Source organism: Macaca mulatta, chromosome 20 (genome assembly GCF_049350105.2).
Source record: "Macaca mulatta isolate MMU2019108-1 chromosome 20, T2T-MMU8v2.0, whole genome shotgun sequence".
Lineage (NCBI taxonomy): Eukaryota > Metazoa > Chordata > Mammalia > Primates > Cercopithecidae > Macaca > Macaca mulatta.
Genome location: NC_133425.1, coordinates 10,912,610 through 10,936,787, shown reverse-complemented (window position 1 = coordinate 10,936,787; position 24,178 = coordinate 10,912,610). Strand labels below are relative to the sequence as shown.

The following is a 24,178-nucleotide window of genomic DNA, read 5'->3' as shown; positions in this document are numbered from 1 at the left end:
CTCACGAGATCTGGTTGTTTGAAAGCGCATAGCGCTTTCTCCTTCGGGCTGTCTCTCCCGTTCCACCATGATAAGACGTGACTGCTTCTCCTTCGCCTTCTGTCATGATTGTAAGTTTTCTGAGGCCTCCGAGTCATAATTCCTTTTAAGCTTGTGGAACTGTGAGTCAAGTAAATCTCTTATCTTCATGAATGACCTAGTCTCAGGTAGTTCCTTATAGCAGTGTGAGAACGAACGAATACAGACATTTTCCCTCATCCTGTGCTTTTCCTCTTTCACTCGCCAGGACTAGGTTCTGTATTTAAATCAATTTACAGCAGACGGACTGCACTGGTGGGGATGGGGACAGGGTTTAATGAGGAACATCCTCTGGCTTTGCCCTTTTTCATTGGAAACCTTAAAAAGCACAAGAAACTACATCCAGCAAGGCAACAGAAGTATCTTTAACTGTGGGCACTGCCTCATCCATAGAGCCCTGGTCAGTCTCTGGAAGACGTTGCCGTTTTCGTATTTCAAGTTGAATCTTTGAGAGGCTCCATGGTGGAGTAGAAAGTCATACCCAAGTCCAATCTCCACCTTCATCTTTTACCAGTTATGTGGTCGTGGCAGTCAGTTAACCTCCCAAAGCCTCAGTTGTTTCATCTGTAAAATGGAGATCACACCCAGCTCCAGGACAGTGGGGAGCGTGAAGTGAAATGATATCCAAGAGCACCCGCAATAGCGACTGGACAGGCGGGTACTTCATAATTAGTGCTATATCTTTTAAAAAAATACTAATCATTATTTGAGTACTTACCATGTGTAAGACAGGCACTTTACTAAAGGTAGGTAATACGCAGATAAAATATATACTGAATATGATATAACATGTGTAATAAATACAATAAATATATAGTCATTATAAAACATATGAATACAAATATATAAATATATTTTATATAACAATAATATATGTGTGTATGTATGTGTGTGTGTGTGTGTGTGTATATATATATATGAGAGAGAGACAGAGCAAGAGAGAGACTGATACCTTCATGCAACAGGTTTCACCATCTGTCTTTTGCGTATACTGAGGCCCCGAGAGGTTCTGCAATGTGCCCAAGGCCACAAGGCAAGTAAAAAACAGAGCAGGGTTACAGGTTTTCTCTCTGCATTCTGACCAAGGGGTACACTGTTTTGTCCTTTGCTACCTCTTAAGGTAAAGTTCAGAGGAGAAAATGATAACTAATGCTCTGGGGTGTTGGTCCTGATCTGGTTCAGCTTTAAAGTATTTGACCTGTTTACCAAAGAGAGTAACTCCTTATCTCCCAATTTATTGTCTGTGCCTTGATCCCTGTGGCCTTAGCTGAATGCTTCCTGGGTACAAATTGTTTAGGACACTGGTTCTCAAATCTTGCTGCACGATAGAATCTTCTGAGGAACTTAAAAGAATACCTATGCTTGGCCCAATCACATCTGGGTCCTTGGAAGCGGGACCCAGGTGCCACAGGTTTTTAAGGCTGCCTGGGTGATTTCAATGTGCATTGAGGATTAACACCGACTTAGAGTTTTCTGCCTTGACCTTCTGACAAATCCCATCTCAGGTGTGACCGCATCACCTGCAGAAAGTTCCTTAGCCTTTTTTTAAAAAAATACCAAATTGGAATTGAGTGCAAGGGGTGGCTGAGGAAGTCTTTGGGGTTATTGAAAACATCGTTGCTCATCCCACGGATAGGAAGGAAGCATCAGTTTCCAAGAGTCTGAACCGAGAGAGATTCAGACATTTCCAAAGAGCACAACTAGTAAACGACAGTGTCTGCCAGAAATTCACATCCTAGGAATTTCCATGACGGGTTCATTCTCTACATTCAGGTTTTAGCTTCAAAGTCACCTCCAAAGAGGGAACTTCCCTGACCCTCCCCCCACCCCAACAAAAGCAGCCCCCAGCCCCTCTGTTACCCCTACAGCACTCACTGCCATCTATTACGTCCTTGCTTCTTTTTGCATTTCTTTGTCAACTCGACCAGAAACATTATAAAAGCAGGGACCCGGTCGGACACGGTGGCTCACGCCTGTAATCCCAACAACTTTGGGAGGCCAAGGCGGGCAGACCACCTGAGGTTGGGAGTTCCAGACCAGCCTGACCAACATGGAGAAACCCCGTTTCTACTAAAAATACAAAATTAACTGGGTGTGGTGGTGCATGCCTGTAATCCCAGCTACTCGGGAGGCTGAGGCAAGAGAATCGCTTGAACCCGGGAGGTGGAGGTTGCAGTGAGCCGGGACGGCGCCATTGCACTCCAGCCTGGACAACAAGAGCAAAACCCCGTCTCAAAAAAAAAAAAGCAAGGACCCCACCTTAGTGACTGCTATACTCCCAGCATCATCCAAAACCGTGCCTGGTACACAGTAGGTGTATACGAAGTGTCTGCTAAATTAATGATAAAATGAGCATAAATATAAATGCAGACATTCTGATTCAAGTTCTTAGCCACTGCACAATACCTTATCTTTCCAATGGTTATTATTAGGGTCTTGTCGCTTTGGGCTTTGATGCTTAGTTAATTGCCTTCCAAGATAAAATGGAGTCAAACACCTGCAGGGGAAGTTGAGGAGGGGGAATCTGCCTTCCCCGGTGTGGGGTCCGCTGTGCACATGATTGATTTCCCTCTTCTAGATCTAACACATAATTCACACGGATGGAGACACATTGTTTATAGATTACCCCCACCCCCTTTTTTTTTTTTTTTTTTGCTTCAGAATGAGGAAAAAAACCCAAACTTGATCATAAACTCCCAGACAGAAAACCATGGCGACCATCTCCTGGGTCTAATAAAAGTTGGATGATTCAGTGTCTCAAATAACTGTATCCAAATTGAGCCTGATCACATTCCTTTTTAAAAGGCCGTGTTTCAGTTACGTCATTTTATAGAAATAATTGTTCTGAGGACACTCACAGCGTCATTTCACACAGGTGAAATATTCCTGGAGGTGGTCGGGAATTCCAGTCCTGTTTTCTCAGGCACGCTTGATGCCTAGCATGTGAATTGTGAAGCAACATATTTCAGTACCTGAAAGGTTACCACTGAGGTTAGGGAGCATTGTGAACAACCACAAGTGATACCCAGCCAAGTGTTTTTCAGCCTCCATAGGTTTCCCCTCCACAACCTGGGATGCCTGAATCTCCAGCAATGATTTAAAAAAAAAAAAAAAAAAAAAAAGACTATTGTGTTTAGAGTCAGACATTGCGGACTCTGAATCTTGGCTTTACCTCTTTCCAGCTGGGTGACCTTGGAGAAGTTGCTAAGCCTCTCTGATCACTGAGTATTAGTTTAGTAGAAAAAAGTGTCCTTTCAGTCCTGCCGGAAGAAGAGGCTAGAATCATATGGCTTAGATGTCACTTCCGGGGCCCATATGTTATCAGAAAAAGCTCAAATTCTGCAAATCTAAGAATAACCAGTGAGTCTCATTGTGTGGGTTTACTAACAAAAGTTTTACTCTCCTTCATTTCCCTTTGTGGGGTTCTTATAGAAAGATGTAATATATCTTCTACTGGAGGTTAGTTAGAAATATCGTTATTTGAAGAAAAACAGAAAAATTACCTGTAATCCGACCAGCCACTGCTAATACATTGGGGGCATTTCCTACCTGATATTTTTCTACACAGACATACTAAGGTAAAAATATTATTTTAAAATCTGGACTTAATTTTCTTTTAGCGTCTTAAATAATACATTGGAGAGGCACTTGTTGTAGCAGGTGAGGCTGGGGAAATTGGTGTGATTCAGAGAGAGATGGAGGTGGGGGGAGAGAGGAGGAAAGTCACTCCTTGAGTAGAATGAGAGAAATGAGTACAGAGCCCCTGGGAGGGAGGGATAAAGAGATGAAAAGGAGGGAAGTGAGGAGTTGCCAAGTTCATGTGAGGCTATGGCCAGTGGAAATTTTCTTGGGAGATTATTAATACATTGGGAAAAAAAGGATGCGTGTTACTTAAAGTCCTTTTTAAGTCGTTTTAAGTTGTCTTTGTATTATTCAATTTTATTACATTCATAAGTGCTTTCTATCTTTCTCTCTCTCTCTGTATGCGTGTGTGTGTGTGTGTGTGTATGTGTGTGTGTGACTTTGTATGTGAGAAGGGCCTGAATTTCCCACTGCTGCAGTGTAAGCTGAAACAGGGGCAGCCTGAGAAAATCATGATCCTGAAGTCAGTGGTGACTTTGAAATCACAGCCACTTCCTTTCCACCTGTCCCCCAGCTAATAACCCGAAAACTTGGGAAGGGCTCTAGACTTCCATGGAACATGAAACTGCTCACCCAAGCTCATCTTAACCTTGACTTCAAGGATGTGTAGGTGCGTGTGTGTGTGGGGTGTGTGCGTGTGTGTGCGTGTGTGTGTGTGTGTGTGTGTGAAGTAGGATGCTGTCAGTTGCTCAGACATACAGCGAGAGCAGGTAGTTATTTCCTTATGCCATGCCCCCAATCTTACCACTAGATTCTGCATTCACTGATATGCATGGAAATTTTATTTAGTAGCTGGGGAAGAAAGGAGTTCTGATTGGCATTTCTCTGATGACCAGTGATGATGAGCATTTTTTCACGTGTCTGTTGGTTGCATAAATGTCTTCTTTTGAGAAGTGTCTGTTCATATCCTTTGCCCACTTTTTGATGGGGTTGTTTGATTTTTTCTTGTAAATTTTTTTAAGTTCTTTGTAGATTCTGGATATTAGCCCTTTGTCAGATGGATAGATTGTAAAAATTTTCTCCCATTCTGTAGGATGCCTGTTCACTCTGATGGTAGTTTCTTTTGCTGTGCAGAAGCTCTTTAGCTTAATTATATCCCATTTGTCAGTTTTGGCTTTTGTTGCCATTGCTTTTGGTGTTTTAGTCATGAGGTCCTTGCCCATGCCTATGTCCTGAATGGTATTGCCTAGGTTTTCTTGTAGGGTTTTTATGGTTTTAACAAATCAAAACCACAATGAGATACCGTCTCACACCAGTTAGAATGGTATCATTAAAAAGTCTGGAGACAACAGGTTCTGGAGAGGATGTGGAGAAATAGAAACACTTTTACACTGTTGGTGGAACTGTAAACTAGTTCAACCATTGTGTGAAGAGAGTGTGGCAATTCCTCAAGGATCTAGAACTAGAAATACCATTTGACCCGGCCATCCCATTACTGGGTATATACCCAAAGGATTATAAATCATGCTGCTATAAAGACACTTGCAAACGTGTGTTTATTGCAGCACCATTCACAATAGTAAAGACTTTGAACCAACCCAAATGACCATCAGTGATAGACTGGATTAAGAAAATGTGGCATATATACACCAGGGAATACTATACAGCCATAAAAAAGGATGAGTTCATGTCCTTTGTAAGGACATGGATGAAGCTGGAAACCCTCATTCTGAGCAGACTATCGCGAGGACAGAAAACCAAACATTGCATGTTCTTACTCATAGGTGGGAATTGAACAATGAGAACACTTGGACACAGGGTGAGGAACATCATACACCAGGGCCTGTCATGGGGTCAGGGGAGTGGGGAGGGATAGCATTAGGAGATATACCTAATGTAAATGACGAGTTAAGGGGTGCAGCACACCAATATGGCACATGTACACATATGTAACAAACCTGCATATTGTGCACATGTACCCTAGAACTTAAAGTACAATAAAAAAAGAAAGTGGGTCTACCCACCTCTAAGCCTTTCACCTAATTTGATACCTTCCACGGAGATACCTTGATCCAAACCCCACCTCTGCTGAGTTTCTTTCAGCACTTTTTGCATTATGAAAACTCAGTATCTCATTGGATCTTCTCATCAAGCCAGTAAGCCAGACATTTGCCATGTGTTCCAAGTGCTTTATATACATTAACTTTCAGCCCTTGCAACCCACCTTCAAAGGTAAATACTATCATTATCCCCATTTCACAGATGAGGAACTGAGGCACGAAGGAAAATGAAAACTTTCCAATAGGCACACACCTAGAAAGTGGTGGATTCAGGGTTGAACACAGACAGTTTAATGCCAGTCCCCACTCTAAGCCATTAAACAACAGTGGTGGAGCACACACCTACAAAAAAATGGGGAAACTGAGGCCCAGAGATGTTTCATTACATGTTCTGCCTGACTCCCAGCTGGAACTCTTAACATAAGGCTCTGCTCATGTGAAAGAGATCAGTGTCCTCACCCAGTGGAGAGTTTCCTTACCAGTGTCCTAACCAATGGAGAGTTTCTTTCTCCTTGTCCTCCTCCTCTTCCTCCTCCTCCTCCTTTTCCTCCTCGTTCTCTTCCTCTTTCTCCATCTTTTCCTCCTCCTCTTCTTCCTTCTCCTCCTCTTCCTCTTTCCCCTCCTCCTCTTCCTCCTTCTCCTCCTCTTCTTCCTCCTCCTCTTTCTCTTCCTCTTTCTCCTTCTCCTCCTCCTCTTCCTCTTTCTCCTCCTGCTCTTCCTCCTCCTCCAAACCTAAGCCTCTTTCCTGATTCACTTTCACATAGATGCAAAGAGAAACAACTCTCAATCAGCAGCAACAGGGAGTGTATGTTCAGTTCCACACCCTATCAGCCATCACCCTGTCTCCCTGTGGACTGACTCTGAGTGTGACCAGGAAGTACATCTCTCACAAGAATGGGACTTCAACCTCTTAGAATTGGAGAAAGAGGATGAGAGGGGATATGAGATTCACATTGCATGGGGAGGTACTCCTCTCCTTAGTCAGAAGAAAATACCTGGAAAGGAAGGAATGATAAATGGATGCTTTGCTCTTTGCTTGGAGGCTGCTGATGTCTCTACTCTGGAAGCTCTGGCTGTGGCTAATTGAACCCAGGGAAGAAGAAAAGGAGGAGGAGAAAGAGAGAAGCTCCTAGGATATTTTGCAGACTGAGTGATTCAGAGGCAGAAAAAGTTAGTAGCTTTCTCTTTGTGCTTTCTACCAGTGATGCAAAGAGATGATCCTAGCCCCCGGGGTCTGGTAAAGGGAAAGTTGTTACCCTTGTTGGTCTGATGTGGCGTTCTAGAGCTTGAACTCTGGGCTCAGCCATCCTGGATTAGAATTCCAGAGCCTTGGGCCTCTTTGAGCCTCAGTTTCCTTATCTGTAACATGTGTATGCTTCATTGATTTTTAAAATGTCCCCAAGTATTTATCACTTCCTATATCCACACCTTTCCAATGTGACCGTGAAGCTTCTCTAATCAAGAGGCGGATTCTGGGTCTCACCCCTTGAATGTGGGCTGGCCTTATGATTTGCTTTATGTAGTCAGTAACATGGAGCGGGGTTAGCAGCATGTGCCTGTTCTGAGCTAAGGTCTCAAGAAGTCTTATGTGCTTCTACTGTTGTTCTTGGACAAATCCAGGATAGCTTGCTGAATGATGAGTGACTTGGGACTCATCATCACCACCGCCCACCATCGAGCCAACAATCAGCCACCACCAGGCATGTGAGGGAGGCATCCTATGTCAGCCATCCTTGGCCAACCAGCCAGTTGACCACAGATGCGTGTCCATGTCTAATCGGGATCAGTCAAGTCTGTCCCACATGAGCAGAATTGCCCAGTCAAGCTGCAGACGTGGGAACCAAATGAACACTTACTATCTGAAGCAATGGATTGACTGTGTGTGGTGTGTGTGTGTGTATTTTTTCTTTTTTTTATTTTTTTGAGACAGAGACTCACTCTGTCCCCCAGGCTAGAATGCAGTGGCATGATTTTGGCTCGCTGCAATTTCTGCCTCCTGGATTCAAGCAATTCTCCTACCTCAGCCTCCCGTGTAGCTGGGACTGCAGGCGCCCGATACCACACCCGGCTAATTTTTGTATTTTTAGTAGAGACAGGGTTTCACCATATTGACCAGGCTGGTCTCGAACTCCTGGTCTTATGATCCACCCGCCTCAGCATCCCAAAGTGCTGGGATTACAGTCGTGAGCCAATGTGCATGGCTGTAGATTCTTACAATGGCATGTACTGTATGCCAGGCATAGTCCTAAACATTTTTCACCTATCAGGTTATTTAATTTTTAAAACAACCATGGGAAATAAGAGTTACTATTATCAATTATTTTGGAAAAGGAATTTGAGTCTAGAGAACTCAAGGCCATCCGGTTAATAAGTGGCAGAACTAGGATTTAAACCTGGCAGGTTGGATTTAGAGATAATTTTTGTTATACTGGTGGTTTTTCCCAACTGTAAATTGCAAGTTTTGAAATTGCAGATATAATATAATCTGATTTTTATTTTAAAGCACATATGCAATCTCTATGTATATATGTATGTACGGAAATGAACAAAAAATTTAGGTCTGGAAGGGTGGGCTGTGACATTTTCACAGTACAGATAGTCATGCCGAGCAGAGGGGCTATGTCAGCTTTTACGTCCTTCTTTCTACCTTTTAAAATTGCTGGCTTATTTTTATAGAGAGTATGTGTTATTTTTATAATCAGGAAAAAAAGCAAATAAGGCGATTTCCACTTTAGGAAGAGAAAAAGCAAAGCAGGAGGCAACCATGAGCCTTGTCTAGAAATGATCTCCAATGCTGAGGAGCCCACTTTACACCCACGGGTGTCCTGCTGGGATTGTTCTGGGTTCTCATTTTTTACTGCCTATAGAGTCACATATTTTACATCCCCAGCTTCACCTGGACCCACAGTGGGCCCCTCAGAGAAATAATACTCCTATGCTATTGCCCATTTACATAGAGCTTTAATCTGATCACATCTGACCTTCTGTATTAGTCCGCTTGGGCTGCCATAACAAAATGTCATCAACTGAGTAGCATATAAACAATGGAAATTTATTTTGTCACTGCTCTGAAAGCTGGCAAGTCCAAGATCAAGGTCCAGCAGGATTTGGCTTCTGGGCATCTCTGTTTCTGGTTTGCACACAGCTGCTTTATCCTCACATGGCCTTTCCTTTAGGGAGGGAGAGGAGAGAAAGAGAGGGAGAGAAAGCTCTGTGTTGTCTCTTCTTATAAAGACACTAACCCTATCAGATCAGGGCCCCACTCATATGGCCTCATTTAATCTTAATTACTTCCTACTATCCTGTGTCCAAGTATAGCCACACTGGGGGCTAGGGCCTCAACCTACACATTTTGGAGAAACACAGTTCAGTCCATAGTCCCATCCCATTGACACATGAGGAGACTGAGAGTTCGTCACTTATCTCTAGTCACTGCAGCTGGAAGCTCACTTTTCTGGAAACTGTAGCTGAAGCCTTTAAGCACCTTGTAAATTTTTAAGTATGTTTTGATGGAAACTTTTTATAAAACATATTTTTTGACACTGCCCTGTCTTATAAAGATGGGACAAAGCCAGATATGATAAAACTTGTTGGATGATCAGTTATCTTTTTTTTTTTTGAGACAGAGTCTTGCTCTGTTGCCCAGGCTGGAGTGCAGTGGCCGGATCTCGGCTCACTGCAAGCTTTGCCTCCCGAGTTTAGGCCATTCTCCTGCCTCAGCCTCCCGAGTAGCTGGGACTATAGGCGCCCGCTACCTCGCCTGGCTAGTTTTTTGTACTTTTTAGTAGAGACGGGGTTTCACCGTGTTAGCCAGGATGGTCTCGATCTCCTGACCTCGTGATCCGCCCGTCTCGGCCTCCCAAAGTGCTGGGATTACAGGCTTGAACCACCGCGCCCGGCCGATCAGTTATCTTTTATTGGAGAGCAGTATGATGAGGCTGAACTACCTTAAGCTTTGGGGACAGACCCGAGTTCATTTCTGGTCACTCATTTACTATGTGGCCGTGGGAAAGTTACTTGTCTTCTCTGACTTTAGTTTCCTTTTCTGTGAAATGGAACACACAGGTCAGTGCCTCCCTAGGATTATTGAGAGGATTAAATGGGGCTACAAATGTGACCATGGCAGAGATAATAATAGCATATGACACACAAAAACGCCCTAAACACTAGTTCTCTTCCTGCTTATATTTAAGAGTTTAGATTTATGATTGATCACTTAGTACAAAAATTGGCTAACTCCCAAATTCTTCCATCTGTCCATCCATGCAGGTAGACATGCATCCATGCATCCATCCATCTACACATTTATGCATATGGAAGCTCAAGAGGCAGAACACTTGGAGAGGAAGTTGAGTTCGTAATCTGGGGTCATTCTGACTTTGCTTTAAGGCCTGACACTGAAAAGCAGGTGTGTAGCTTGGGCCAGTTTCTCAGCCTCACTACAACTGGTTCATCTTATAAACAAGAATATTAGTCTCCATCTGAAAGGGGTGTTATGAGGATTTAAAGAGCTAAAGTCATGTTTCTTAAATTCAGTCATTCACATAACAGTTCGTGATTTTTGCATGTGTTTCCTCTGTCATTGTTACTTACTGTCTTTCTTATTTTTTCATTTCAAAATTAAGCTTCATATACTGCTATAAAAGGAAAATTGTTACCACTTTTTATAGTAGCAGATGTCATAGGTAGAAGATATTCCCCATCAAAATAACAATAAAAATAAAGCAATGCAGTTAAAAATTTAGCTAAGAAATGTTACCTGCTGAAAGGCTGTAAATTTGAGGTGTGTTGTTTTTGTGTTTCAGAAGAAGTCAATGATGAAAGGAGATGAGTAAATGGTGAACTAGCTTAGTATTAAAGAGGATGAGTGAGTGGATGAGGCCCTTAGGTTGTGAGTTTCCGACTGATGCCTAAATGAATGGTCTTCCTTGGGTAAATGGTGAACAGATGGGTAAGTGGTGAACTTACAACAGCTGATGGCTTTCTTGCACTATTGCAGGTGCCAGGGGAGACATGAGTAAGACAAAAGATGTCAGAGCACCTCTAGATCCCAAACTCAAATATGCAAAAGACTTATAGAAAAACAAAATGTAGTTAAGTATTGGTGTAGGGTAAAGGGTGGCCTGGAAGAGAAGTGTGCTAGTGCTCATGGACACGGATGGTGCTGGTGGAGAGAGTCCTCATTAAGCTCTTTCCTCCTCCTGGCATGCTATAGAGGCAGTTACCCATCCTAGTTGCTATTGCAGGGCAAAGAAGCAGGAATACCTTCTGGAAGCTGTAGGGTATCTTCAGGGTAGAACTATCCATGAGGGGACATGGCCAGTTGTAATGAGTATGAGTGTATTGGCTAGCACCTGAGCATGTTAGCATCACCCAACACAGGTTCACCCCTGTGGGCTCGTCATCTGGACTGGTAACCTACAGAGAACAGCTACCGTCACCTCATCCAAAAATAGTTCCTATGGTGGGGATCTTGAGAAACAACTAAAGCTTACAAGGAAACTATAATCATAACTTCTGGTCAAACTCCAAAATAAAAACTCAGTGGATGGGTTGATCACTGTGATGGCTAAAAATAAAAGTAAAGATACACAGAATATTGGCTCAAAGAGGTTTCTCTGACATCATCAGGGGATGATAAATAAATGGAATGATGGTCACCAAGTTAAGAGCTTTGGAAGCTAGATGTAGTAGGAGTCTTGGAAGGAAATAAAATGGAAATGTAAAGGAGGATTATTTGAAAAAGAAATAACAGAAGAAAGAATTGATGGATGCATGCATGGCTACATGCGTGGGTGTATAGATGGATTCATGGATTTATAGATGCATGGCTACATGCATGTATGTGTAGACGATTCATGGATTCGGTGATGCATTGCCACATGCATGGATGAATAGATAAATGCATGGCTACATGCATGGATGTGTGGGTGGATGCATGGATTCTTGGAAGCATGCCCACATGCATGGATGCATAGATGGATGAATGCATGGATTCATGGAAGCATGAATAGATGCATTGATGAATAATGGGTGGAAATTATGCAAAATATGAATGATGACTTCTAGTATAGCCTAGCTATTTAGGAAGGAAAGGAGAAACTTACTCTGGAGAGGCAAGGGCTCTCTGCAAGAGGAGAGGCTTCTGGTTCTTCTGAATGCAACAGAGGAGAAATGTTTTAAGGTAAGGATAATAGGGGTCTGAGAAATGGGGGAAAAACAACCCTGAGGGACAAGTAAGTGGCTTAGAGAACAAAGTGAAACATTTTATTTTGGGCCTCACATCTGAAAACTGAGGCTTGATATTCCAACGGGGCTTAGCCAATCAATCAAGAAACACAGTCAATATTTCAAACTGGTACCCACCAACCCACACACTTTTATTTTCCTGCACAATGTCCTTCCCCTTTGCCAAGCAATGGGACATCTATCTTTACATATGCTAGTAAGGGTGGGAGTCATGTCTGATGTGACTCACATCAGTCCCAAGAATGGAAGTCTGCATTCTTTCCAGTCTCAGTGAGCCAACGTCTTAAAAAATAGGTGTGTATTTAGGGTTTTCAAAAGAGATAATAAGCAATTGCTAATAATTATTTGAAACCATTAGAGTTGGACCCAGCACAATTAGTGCTAATGTTGAGTCTTGATAATACCAGAAAGATAATTTAAGCTTGGTGCAAGGATGGCTGCCAAGGCTTGCTCAACAATTGAACTGAATTTTCAAACATACAGATATAATTTTTTCAAGTGGTACAAATTCAAATGAATTGACTTACAACAAAATGATGGTCTCTTGTACATTTCCTAGAACATTCAGAATGGAGAAGCAGATGTTCTCAGGAGGGAACAAGTTTGTAAGAGCCTGCCCTCGTTCCTCAGGAGTGGGATGGGGTGCTGACATGTAACACCAGTTTGGAGCAGAACCATGGAGGACTCTGAGTCATGACATCTGTATTTTTCCTGAGGCTGCTGTAATAAATTACAGCAAATATAATGACCTAAAACAATGCAAATTTATTTCCTAATACTCCTGGAAAACCAGAAATCCAAAATCAAGATGTCACCAGGGTTGATTCCTTCTGGAGGATTCAAAGAAGAATCTGTTTCATGCATCTCTCCTGGCTTCTGCTGCCTGCTGTCAATTCTTGGTGTTCCTTGTTTTGTAGATGCATCATTTCAATCCCCACCTCCATCTTCATATCATCTTCTCCTCTGTGTGTCTTGTCTGTTTTTCTTCTCCTATAATAAGACGCGTGCGATTGGATTTGGAGTCTACCCCAGAATGAGCTCATCCTGAGATCCTCTGCAGAGACCCTTTTCCAAATAAGGTCACATTCACAGGTTCTGAGTGAACATATATCTTGGTGGGAACATCACTCAGCTCACTACAAATTCTAGGACAATAAGTTCCCACCTCTGATGCCATTTCTTACCCATCACTTTTTAACTCCAGGCACCAGGCCTCCTGCCTGTTCCTCAAACACACCAAGTTCATCTTGAATCAGGAAGTCTGCTCCCATGTCCTGGAAAGTTTTGCTGCCATCTAGCCATTCAAGTCTCAGTTGCAGTGTCCCTGCCCCAAAGCGAACTTCCTAGATTAGTCTCTATATATTGGCATCTCAGCTTCAGTTTATCTCCATCACATTATTCTGTTCTATTTTATCCACGGCATTTATCACCATCCGAAATTATTTCAGATATCTGTTCATTTTTTGGTGTCTTTTTGATAAACTATAAAGCTCCATGAGCTCAAGGCTGTCCCTGTCTTAACGACCAAAATAATAAGATCCCCAATGACCTGAGCACTTTCTTCCCTATTGTAGATGTTCAATATTCAATGAAGAGTTGTTAAATAAGTGATTGACTATAAAGTGCCATCTAGGGCATCACAAAGTCAGGTTCATAACTTGAGAAATTGCTTGACCTTCCAAAATGAGAAGTTTTCAGAATCAAGACCACAAGATATGGGACAAGGAAAGTTCTCCTGACAACAGGGAAAACACGATATAGAAGAGGTATAAAGACCATAGTCTCCAGAGTCAAACAGCCCAGGATAGCATCCATTCCTGCTCAGAAATAATCAATGTGACCTTCTGCAAGTTCCTTTGACTACTTGAACCTTAATTTCCTTATCTATAAAATCGACTGTATCAGTTGCCTATCTAACAAGTAGCCACGTCTTCCTGCTTTCCAGAGGAATCCCAATTTTGATCAGCCTCTTTTGAGAGGCCATGTAATTTAAGATCCTCCGTTCTGGTTATGAAGGCATATGAATCTTGACTAACTTACCCGTTTGTGGACCTCCCATAGAACTTTGGAAAACATACCAATGGCCAGGCCCCACCTCCAAATGTCTGGATTCAACTGGTTTGTGATGGGCGGCGTCAGGCACTACCGTGGTTTATAAGCCTCACCTTGTAATTCTGTTGTGCTGCCAGGATTGAGAACCATTGATCTAATCCAGTCATGAAAACTCTATTTTTTTGGTCAAATGATTGATGCCATGATTTGGGCATGTGACATAAACCTGACTAATAAGCCAGGAGGCTAAGTAAGCTGGAAATACTCTTGGAAAGTTTTTCTTCCAGTTAGAAAGAGGACACAGACAGACGCTGTTGCCACCCCAAGGATGGCACTGTCCTTGTAGACTATGGACCAGACCTTCCCTGGGTGACTGCAGAGAGACTACACTGCATATATCACTTCTTCTGCAACTTTCTATCCATGTCTTACTGGAAGTCCTGCAGAAGAAGCCTGGCCAGTATTTTATCATCCAAGGATATGGCATCATCTGGACAATACAATTTTAAAAATTTGCTGTAATTAGTTATTTGTCATGTTATTACTTGCCATATATGAGATTGCTGTGTTACTTGTATTTCTGTGTAGGTAATAGAAAAACAGTGAATTTTAAAAAAGCAAAAGCTTTTGTTATCTCACATAATATGATATTCAAAGATAGGATGGTTCCAGGTCAGGGCTGAAAACTTAAGAAGAACGATGAGAAGGGTGTTATCTTTCTCTATTTCCGATCTGCCATCCTCAGACAGGGTTCCTTCTTGCCCCATGGCCTCAAGGTTGCTGCTAAAGTTCCAGGCATCACACAGAGGCCATAACACTCAGGGTCAGAGAAGAGAAGAGAATACAAATGTCTTATGTTCTTTTTCTCAATGGAAGAAAAGCTTTCTCAGAGTCCACTCCCAGCTGACTTAGCTCCAGGACCCATTGGCCAGATTTATGTACATGCTTAAGTTATCACATTAATCACTTTAACAAAAGAAATGGAATTTCCGTGACTGGCTTAGGCCAGTGATTCTCAACCAACTAGGTCAGTTAACAATCATTTGCTACACAATGCTCCAGGGTACTGGAGGTACCACAGTGAACACAAACAGACATGACTCCTGCCCTCACTAGCATATGTAAAGATAGATGTCCCATTATCTGGCAAAGGGGAAGTAAAGCAAACCACCGCATTCATTCATTCCATTATTTATTGAGATCTTACTTGTACTGGATATGGCCTGAGTTCTCAGGGTACGTCAATGAACAAAAAGACTCCTGCCCTGGTGCAGTTTACATTCTAGTGGGAGAAGGCAGATAATATGTAATAAGCATAGTAAGTAAATTATGTAGTATTTACATGAAAGGCAGTAAGTGAAATGAAGAAGAAAAAGCAGAGTGGGGAGAGGGGGATTGGAAGGTCTGGGGTGGGTGTGTTTGGGACTGACAGTGGGTGTCAGTTTTAAGTTGGATAGTCACGGAAGACCTTGCCAAGAAGACAACAGAATAAAGACAGGAAGAACGTGAGGGAGTGAACCATGGGAATATTTGGAGGGAGAGCTTTCTGGGTAGAGGGAACAGGCAGGGCAAAGACCCAGAGACTGGAGCATGCTGGGGTGACTGAGGAACCGCAAGAAGGCCATACTGAGCAAGGGGGTAGAGGCAAGGGAATGAGGTTAGAAAGGAGATGGTCAGGGGTATGGGCCGTGTAAGGCCCTGGCTATTGGGAATACGTATGTGTTTATGTGTATGACTTTTTTCCTTAGTCATTAATTATTTGGTTTCATGTCAATTACCTAACCCTCTATCTGTAGTTTCTACATCCTTCAGTGATTGGGGAAGAACCTTGGCTTTCTCATCTTAAGTCTTCCCTGCTTCTGTATTATTTCTGGGTAGGAAAAATGTGTCTAAGGAGGAACATGCAGTTGACATATGTGTGCCAAGGTAAGCCTGAGCTGTTGGACAGTGGTTCTTCGATAAACAAAGACTCCCAGACCCAGAGAAAAGACCCCTGGACCCAGAGGCCACAGTGTTCTGGGTGCAAATCCCAGCCCGGGCTGCTTTACCCACTATGTGGCCTGGTGGCGTCCCCAGGCTGCAGCTTCCACTCTGTAACATGGATAAGGGGCTTTCCCGGCCCTAGTTCTCTTTATCCCTGTACAATCTCTCATGTCTGAGAAGTCAGAACCCAGCAAACTGCAGTCGGTGGTCTTTGGCACCTTCAATTTTTCTCTTTAAGCTGCTCTGAGGTGCAAAGGAAACCAGTCATTAAAGAGAATTATGTCCCAGGCAGTCTGAGCATGTGCTAATTTACTAGTTAGAAGCTGGAAAACAATTCCAGCCAGATGGAGGTGCCCTGCCCCTGTTATCAGCCACCAAACTGTTGACATTTTATTTCTCAGAGGGAGACTGTGCTGTAAGATACCAGAAGGAGAATAAGGGTTCTTTGCTACCCTGCCTCAAACTCTTAAATATTTTCAAATGCTTAAAACAGACTCACAAACAAAAACCCTCCCAGATAGGCACTCTTAATATATCTGTGAAATTATGTTCCAAAGGGGAGATGTGCTTACAATTTGCAAGATTAGAACATCTCACATCAAGTAAAAGGTATAAATCTGAATCCCAAACCCCAGTTCTCACTAATTTTTCGGTTTTAAAGGAAAAGCATCTTTGATATCTTCTTAATGCAACAGCACCCTGCCAGCACCTGCTGGGGTGCTGAATTGTCAGGGTTCCAAACACCAGCTGCCAGAGACCCCCCTCATCCTGACACTTCTCATTTACTTCTCACGTAAATCCCATTGAATAGACTCAAGCAAATTTGATCAATCATAGATAACATGAGTACATACTTATAATATACCAGGCATTGTTCTAAGCATATTAATAATCATCACTGAAACTTACATAGCATTTGTCATGTGTCAGATGCTGCTTCAAGTGCTTGGTATATAAATACATGTACTGCATTCTATAGTAGCCTTATGAGGGTCCATGAACATCTACATTTTGCGTTTGAGGAAACTGAGGCTCAGAGAAGCTGAGTAAATTTCTTGACACCCTTCAGAGTGGTAGATTTGGGTTTCAAACCAAGACAGTCAGGCTCCAAGCTTCGAGGACAATATTGCTCATATAGTTTGGCTCTGTGTCCCCACACAAATCTCATGTCAAATTGTAATCCTCAATGTTGGAGAAGGGTGGGAGGTGATTGAATCATGGGGGAACTTCCCCTTGCTCTTCTTGTGATAGTGAGTTCTCACGAGATCTAGTTGTCTAAAAGTGTGTAGCACGTTCCCCTTTGCTCTCTCTCCTGCTCCACCGTGTGAAGATATGTCTGCTTCCCCTTCACCTTTCACTGTGATTGTAAGTTTCTTGAGGCCTCCCCAGCCATGTTTCCTGTGCAGCCTGAAGAACTGTAAGTCAGTTAAACCTCTTGTCTTCATAAATTACCCAGTTTCAGATAGTTTCTTATAGCAATGCGAGAACAGAGTAATACAATTACATAGGTTGAAGCCATCTCCCATGCAACTACAGCTTTTGCTTTGTGGCTGGGAAGAGGACTTACCTTTACCAAGTTCTTAACCGTTGTCAGGGACTATACTAGACATGGATATATACTGTGTTTTTATTTGAATCTCCGAAAAGCTGTATAAATAAAGCAAATATTTGCATGAGAAACCCAAAGTTCATAGCTTGGGTAACATTCCTGGAGCCCACAGCCACTCAGGGGTAGGGCTGGAATTTGAACCAAGGTCTTGCGGAACCCAAAAGTTCACTAAATAGGGTTTCTTTCTAATAGAGTTGTTCTAATACTCCAGAGATCCTTTGAGGACATTTCTTATACGTGGTCTCAAGTGTTCATACAAATATTTATTGGGCACGGACTCCATGCCAAGCACTGAGATAAATGCTAGCAATTCAGTGTGGACCAAAACAGACACAGCCCCTGCCCTGTGGAGTCCAGCGCAAGGACTGTTGTTAAACATAGGGTGAATTATTTCATTTTAAATTGCCAAATGTGCTATTAAGAAAAACAAGAGGCTGGGCACGGTGGCTCAAGCCTGTAATCCCAGCACTTTGGGAGGCCTAGATGGGCGGATCACGAGGTCAGGAGATCGAGACCATCCTGGCTAACACAGTGAAACCCCCGTCTCAACTAAAAAATACAAAAAAACTAGCTGGGCAAGGTGGTGGGTGCCTGTAGTCCCAGCTACTCGGGAGGCTGAGGCAGGAGAATGGCATAAACCCAGGAGGCGGAGCTTGCAGTGAGCTAAGATCCGGCCACTGCACTCCAGCGTGGGCAGCAGAGCGAGACTCCGTCTCAAAAAAAAAAAAAAAAAAAAAAAAAAAAAAAAAGAGGGAGGCTCTAATTTGGCTGGGGGAGTAGGGGCAGGAATACCTGCTTTAAACATGCAATATACGCTGAGCCTTGAAGGATGAGGCAGCATTTGCAGAGGAAGATTGAAGTAGAAGTGCATTCTAGGCAGAGATAGCAGCATGTGCAAAGGCCCTGAGGCAGAAACAAACTTGGTGCTTTGAGGAATGAAATAGTTAGTAGAGCTGTATTAGTACTGATAGGGCCTAGGTCACAGGATAATATTAGAGAGGTGTTGGCAGGGCAAGGTGGCTCATGCCTATAATCCCAGCACTTTGAGAGACTGAAGCAGGTGCGTTGCTTGAACCCGAGAGTTTGAGACCAGCCTGGGCAACATAGTGAGATCCTTTCTTTACAAAAAATACACAAATTAGCTGGCCATGGTGACGTGCACCTGTAGTCCCAGCTACTGGGGAGGCTGAGGTGGGAAGATTGCTTGAGCCCAAGAGGTTTCAGTAAGCCATGATCATGCCACTGCACCTCAGCTGGTGACAGAGCAAGACCCCGTCTCAAACAAACAAACAAAACAAGAACCAAAAAACATTAGCAAGGTGAACTTCTTGGGGTTCAGCCAAGGACCACTAGCAGGCAATATGAGCTGCAGGCTCAGAACCAAGCCATGAAGGTGAGTGGGTTAGAGAGACTGACCTCAGAGAGACAACCCTTCCATACCCATACTAGCCCTTTCTTCACCCCTAATCCTCCCTGTCACCTTGATTCAGCCCCTGGAACTTTAAAGTCTCCCTGCCTTTCGGCTGACTTCATCTGACCCATGTCAGCTACCACAACCTTCTCTTTAAAGCTTTCAGGATAAAATTAAGATGTCTTCAGGTGAGCACATTACCCTTTTTGTGGTTTGGGGTCTGCCCACCTCTCTGACTCTCTCCATCTTCTCTATCCCACAGAATTGAAGTGCCACCATGAGATCCTGTAACCCCTTGCCTTGTACTGGTTGATGATTTGACAGATTATGTCAAAAATCCTTCCTCAGCTTAAGAAGCTTTTGGGCTGAGACTATGGGGGTTTTCTAGATACATAATCATGTTGTCGGCAAACAGGGATAGTTTTACTTCCTCTCTTCTTATTTGAATGCCATTTATTTCTTTCTCTTGCCTGATTGCCCTGGCCAGAACTTCCAATACTACAATAGGAGTGGTAAGAGAGGGCATCCTTGTCTTATGCCAGTTTTCAAGGGGAATGCTTCCAGCTTTTGCCCATTCAATATGATGTTGGCTGTGGGTTTGTCATATATGGCTCTTACTATTTTGAGGTGTGTTCCTTTAATACCTAGTTTATTGAGAGAGTTTTTAACACCATGGAATACTATGCAGCCATAAAAACGTACAAGATCATGTCCTCTGCAGGGACATGGATGGAGCTGGAGGCCATTTTCCTTAGCAAACTAACGCAGGCACAGAAAACAAAATACTGCATGTTCTCGCTTATAAGTGGGAGCTAAATGATGAGAACACATGGACACGTAGAGAGGAACAACACCCTTTGGGGCCTGTGTAGATGGTGGAAGATGGGAAGAGGGAGAGGATCAGGAAAAATAACTAACAAGTATAAGACTTAATACCTGAGTAATGAAATAATCCATAATACAAACCCCCATGGCACACATTTACCTGTGTAACAAACCAGCCTCTGTACCCTTGAACTTAAAATAAATGTTTAAAAAAGGGCAGAAGCATACAGTGAGGTAAAAGGAATAAATTCAAGGTTTGGTAGCAGAATAGGATGACTATGCTTAGCCGAAAAGTATTGTACTTAGGTGATGAATGCCCTGAATACCCTGACTCGATCACTGCACATCATATACACGTAATGAATTTTCTCATGTACCCCATACACTTGCATCAATAAAAAATAAATAAAATGCAGTGCCTTTGAAGATAAAATTTAAAAATCTGTCCTTGCTCTAAAAACCCAAGAAAGAAATGCAAACTCTCTGTTTTGATAACAGACAAGACAGGGTTACATTTTTCTCCTTTTGAGCAAACCAGCGTTCTGTAATCCTGCTTGGCCATTGCTCAATGAAGAGTCCTATGTGAGCTGTATGTCCATTTCACATTCATTAGATCCATTTGCCTCTAGTTAGGGAGACACATCCTTAAAATGGTGGCTTTAGGAAGCTTCCCGCAGAGTTTCTTTCGTGTGGCAATGTGTGTAGCAGGTATGCTGAGCTTCTGTTTCCTTCCAGGAGAAGGAGAAGGGGCACTTACCCAGGAGTACCGAACACTCTCAGCCTGCTCTCTTGGTCTCCTTCATGTCTGGTGAGTAACTGACAGTTTCCTGATTGCTTTATAAAGGAGACTTTCCAAGGGAAGAAAGCAGCGTATATTAAACTGAGAACCCAGAAGGCAGGAGGGTGGCAAGAGACTTTGAAACGATCTCTGAGTTGTAAATGCAGGATCTTAAAGAGACTGTGGAATTACATCATCTGAAGAGTAGCATGCTGACTGAATTATTGGTGAGTGCATGTGTATTCTCGCTGCTCAGGTGACCCTTGGCAGCCTACACTACCCAGCTAAAGGACACAGAAATTCCACTATGAGAAAAGAAGAAAAAGAACTCTTGAGTTTTGCTGCAAAACTTCCAGCATGCCTTTTGTCCCAGCAGCCAGACCTTCTGGCCTTCTGACCTAGCTCTCATTGGCTGTGAAGAGTTTTCAGTGGAAACTTTTGAACCCAGAGGGCATTTTCACACTGCCCCCCGCCCCAACCCCATGGCAGTGTACTCTTTGCCTCTCATCTGACTTCTCCTTACTGCTCACATCTGAACTCTGCCTCTTGACTTTTATCTCCTTTTGCTTCCCCATGGCCACTGGCTTAGTTCAGTGTTTAGCATCTTTCAACTAGATTACTGCTATGGCCCTCTGTCTGACCTTTTTCCTTTGTTGTGATTTTTTCTCTACATCATTAAAAATGAACTCCCCAAAGCACAAATCTGACCACCTCCCTGGAGTGTTCCCTGCTGCCTATAGATTACAATCCTAAGCTCTTAGCTGGAAGATTCCTTGTCTATCTCTTGAGGCTGGATTAGACTGCCAGGCTCCAGGTTCATGTCTCCAAGTACTGACTGTGCCTCTCCAGTGGGAAAATTCTGTGGCTGCCTCAAACTGAATGTGGCAAAAATCGATCATGGTCTATTTCATTCAAAACCTACTCTTCCTCATGCAGTCATGATTCTGGCATGGAGTTCTTCTTAGTCAATCAAGCCAGAAATTTGGGAGTCATTATCAGTACCTCCCTTGCCATCATTTCCTAGATTAAGTCCCTAAAAGGAAAAACTCTCTAACCCCTCAGTCCAGGTTGGGTCTCCCTAGCTCAGCAGGATTACTGAGACAGCCATCATGACCCATTGTTTTACCCATCACAGCCATCATGACCTCCCTAGATGACTGTATTAGTTTGCTAGGGCTGCCATAACAAAGTACCACAGACTGGGTGGGTTAAACAACAGAAATGTGTTTTCTCACAGTTCTGGAAGCCCGAGATAAAGTGTCGACCAGAGTTGTTTTTTTCCGAGGCCCCTCTCCTTGGCTTGTTGATGGCTGTCTTCTCCCTAGATCTCCATGTGGTCATTTTTCTGTGCATGTCTATGTCCTAATCTCTTCTTCTAAGAACACCAGTCATATTGTATTTAGGTCCACCCATATAACTACTTCACCATACTTAACCTCTTTAGTAACCCTATCTCCAAATACATTGACATTCTGAGGTAAATTAAAGATCAGGACTTCAACGTATGAATTCCAGGGAGGCACAATGCATCCCATAGCAATGACAAATCTGAGAACATCACTCTCTTTAGTAGCTCCTCGAAGCTGCAGGATAAAATCAGAATACTGTAGGTGAGTTTGCAAGACCCTTTGTGATTTGATGATCATGCACCCATCTTGGTGGGACTATTTCCTCTCGCCTTATCATTCTGAATTAAAGCTCTGCCATTGTAATGTGGGGTTTCATAACTCCTTGCCTTGACAAGCAGCTTTCCTCTAACAAAAGGTTCATTTGCTCTTTCTTTTTTAAACAGCTTATTGAGGTGTAATGGACACACAATACACTACATTGTTTCAAGTGCACAATATAAAAAGTTTTGACATGCATACATACTTGTGAATCCATCACCATAATCCAGGTAATGAACATAGGCATCAGTTCAAAAAGTTTCCTCTTGCCCCTTTATAATTCTCCCCACCTTCCCTGTCTCCCATCCCTGAACAAATTGTGGGTTGCCTTTCTATCATTACAGGTCAGTTTGCATTTTGTAGAATTTTATATCAATAGAGTCCTAAGGCATGTGCTCTTTTCTTTCTGGCTTCTTTCACTTTGCATGATTATTTTGAGATTTATCCATGTTGTTATGGGTATCAACAATTCATTCCTTTTATTGCTGTACAGCATTCCATTGGATGGATAATAGATACACAATGTGTTAATCCAGTCACTTGTTGATGGACATTTGGGTTATTTTCAGTCTGAGGCTATTATAAATAAAGCTGCTATAGAAATTCATGTAAAGTCTTTATATAGACATAGATCTTGTCAACTGAAGAATCACAAGGTTTATAACTTTGGAGAAGAGAACTTTATTTCTTTTGTTTGTTGTTTGTTTTTTTGAGATGCAGTTTCTCTCTGTCACCAGGCTGGAGTGCAGTGGCACGATCTCAGCTCACTGCAACCTCCACCTCCTGGGTTCAAGCAATTCTCCTGCCTCAGTCTCCTGTGTAGCTGGGATTACAGGCATGCACCACCACACCCAGCTAATTTTTGTATTTTTAGTAGAGACGGGTTTTCACCATGTTGGCCAGGATGATCTTGATATCCTGACCTCATGGCTGTTTCATAGGCTGGGAAATGTAGCCTTTGATAGAAACCAAAAGCAGGCATGTTGAGGAAGGAAAGATGGGATAGGAATTTATGCTGAACAAGTTGGCTGGTTACACATATTCAAAAGGTCATAGGAGGAGCTATGAATATTTACAAAGGGGGGGTGCACATGCGTAGTAAGGAAATATGCGTGCTACATATGTCCCATTTTCACACTGGGGTGGAGACTTAACATTTATATGCATTAAAATTAGGCTTTAAATATCAAAAGGTAAAATGGAGGACACAGAGTCATCCTGTAAACCAGCCAGAACGAGTCCGTGGTCTGTGGTCTCTTATCAGGAAGGAATGCTGCTCGGTGGTTGTGTCAAAACCACAAAAAGCGAGTAGAGTCCAGTAAGTCTTTTGAAAGAGCTGGTGTCTGCTTAGCCCTTGGGAAAGAAAGCCTAATGGTGGTTAGCAAGGGAGAAAGTGTAACAATGCATGTTCAACCTTCTATCCCATCACAACCAGGTATTCAGTTTTTAAGGTTTCTCAGGAGTCTCTTTGGCCAAGAGGGAGTCCATTCAGTTGGTTGGGGGGGGCTTAGAATTTTATTTTTATTCCTCAAGCTTTATTTTTCTTAGGTAAATACCTAGAAGTAGAATGGTTGTGTTATATGGTACAGTATTACTTTTGAATAGATCCTGAATAATCAGACATTGAGTTGTAGAAAAAGATGATGCATGTGAACCTCTACGTATAGTTGTTGGATGTTTACATGTGTTTATCATGGAACTAAAACATTTATTCTCTTTTTCTTCATCCTTCCATCAACTGTCCTCTGTGCCCAACCAGTTTCTGCCCTGCTGATTTTCTGCCTTCAGAAACAAAGAAGAATCCAGCTTTTCTTCATGATGCAGTATGTTGTATGTACTTGGAGCCATCCTCAGTCACAGCTGCCCCTTCATGATTCCAAGGTA

At 42.8% G+C, this 24,178-nt stretch overlaps 1 long non-coding RNA gene across 1 annotated transcript; it reads left to right on the top strand.

The window, feature by feature from the left end:
• LOC106994941 (uncharacterized) lies at positions 1-24,178 on the top strand. The gene is made up of 3 exons (XR_001441642.3): positions 1-110; positions 20,585-20,657; positions 24,054-24,178. It is a non-coding gene; the product is annotated as an uncharacterized LOC106994941 (long non-coding RNA).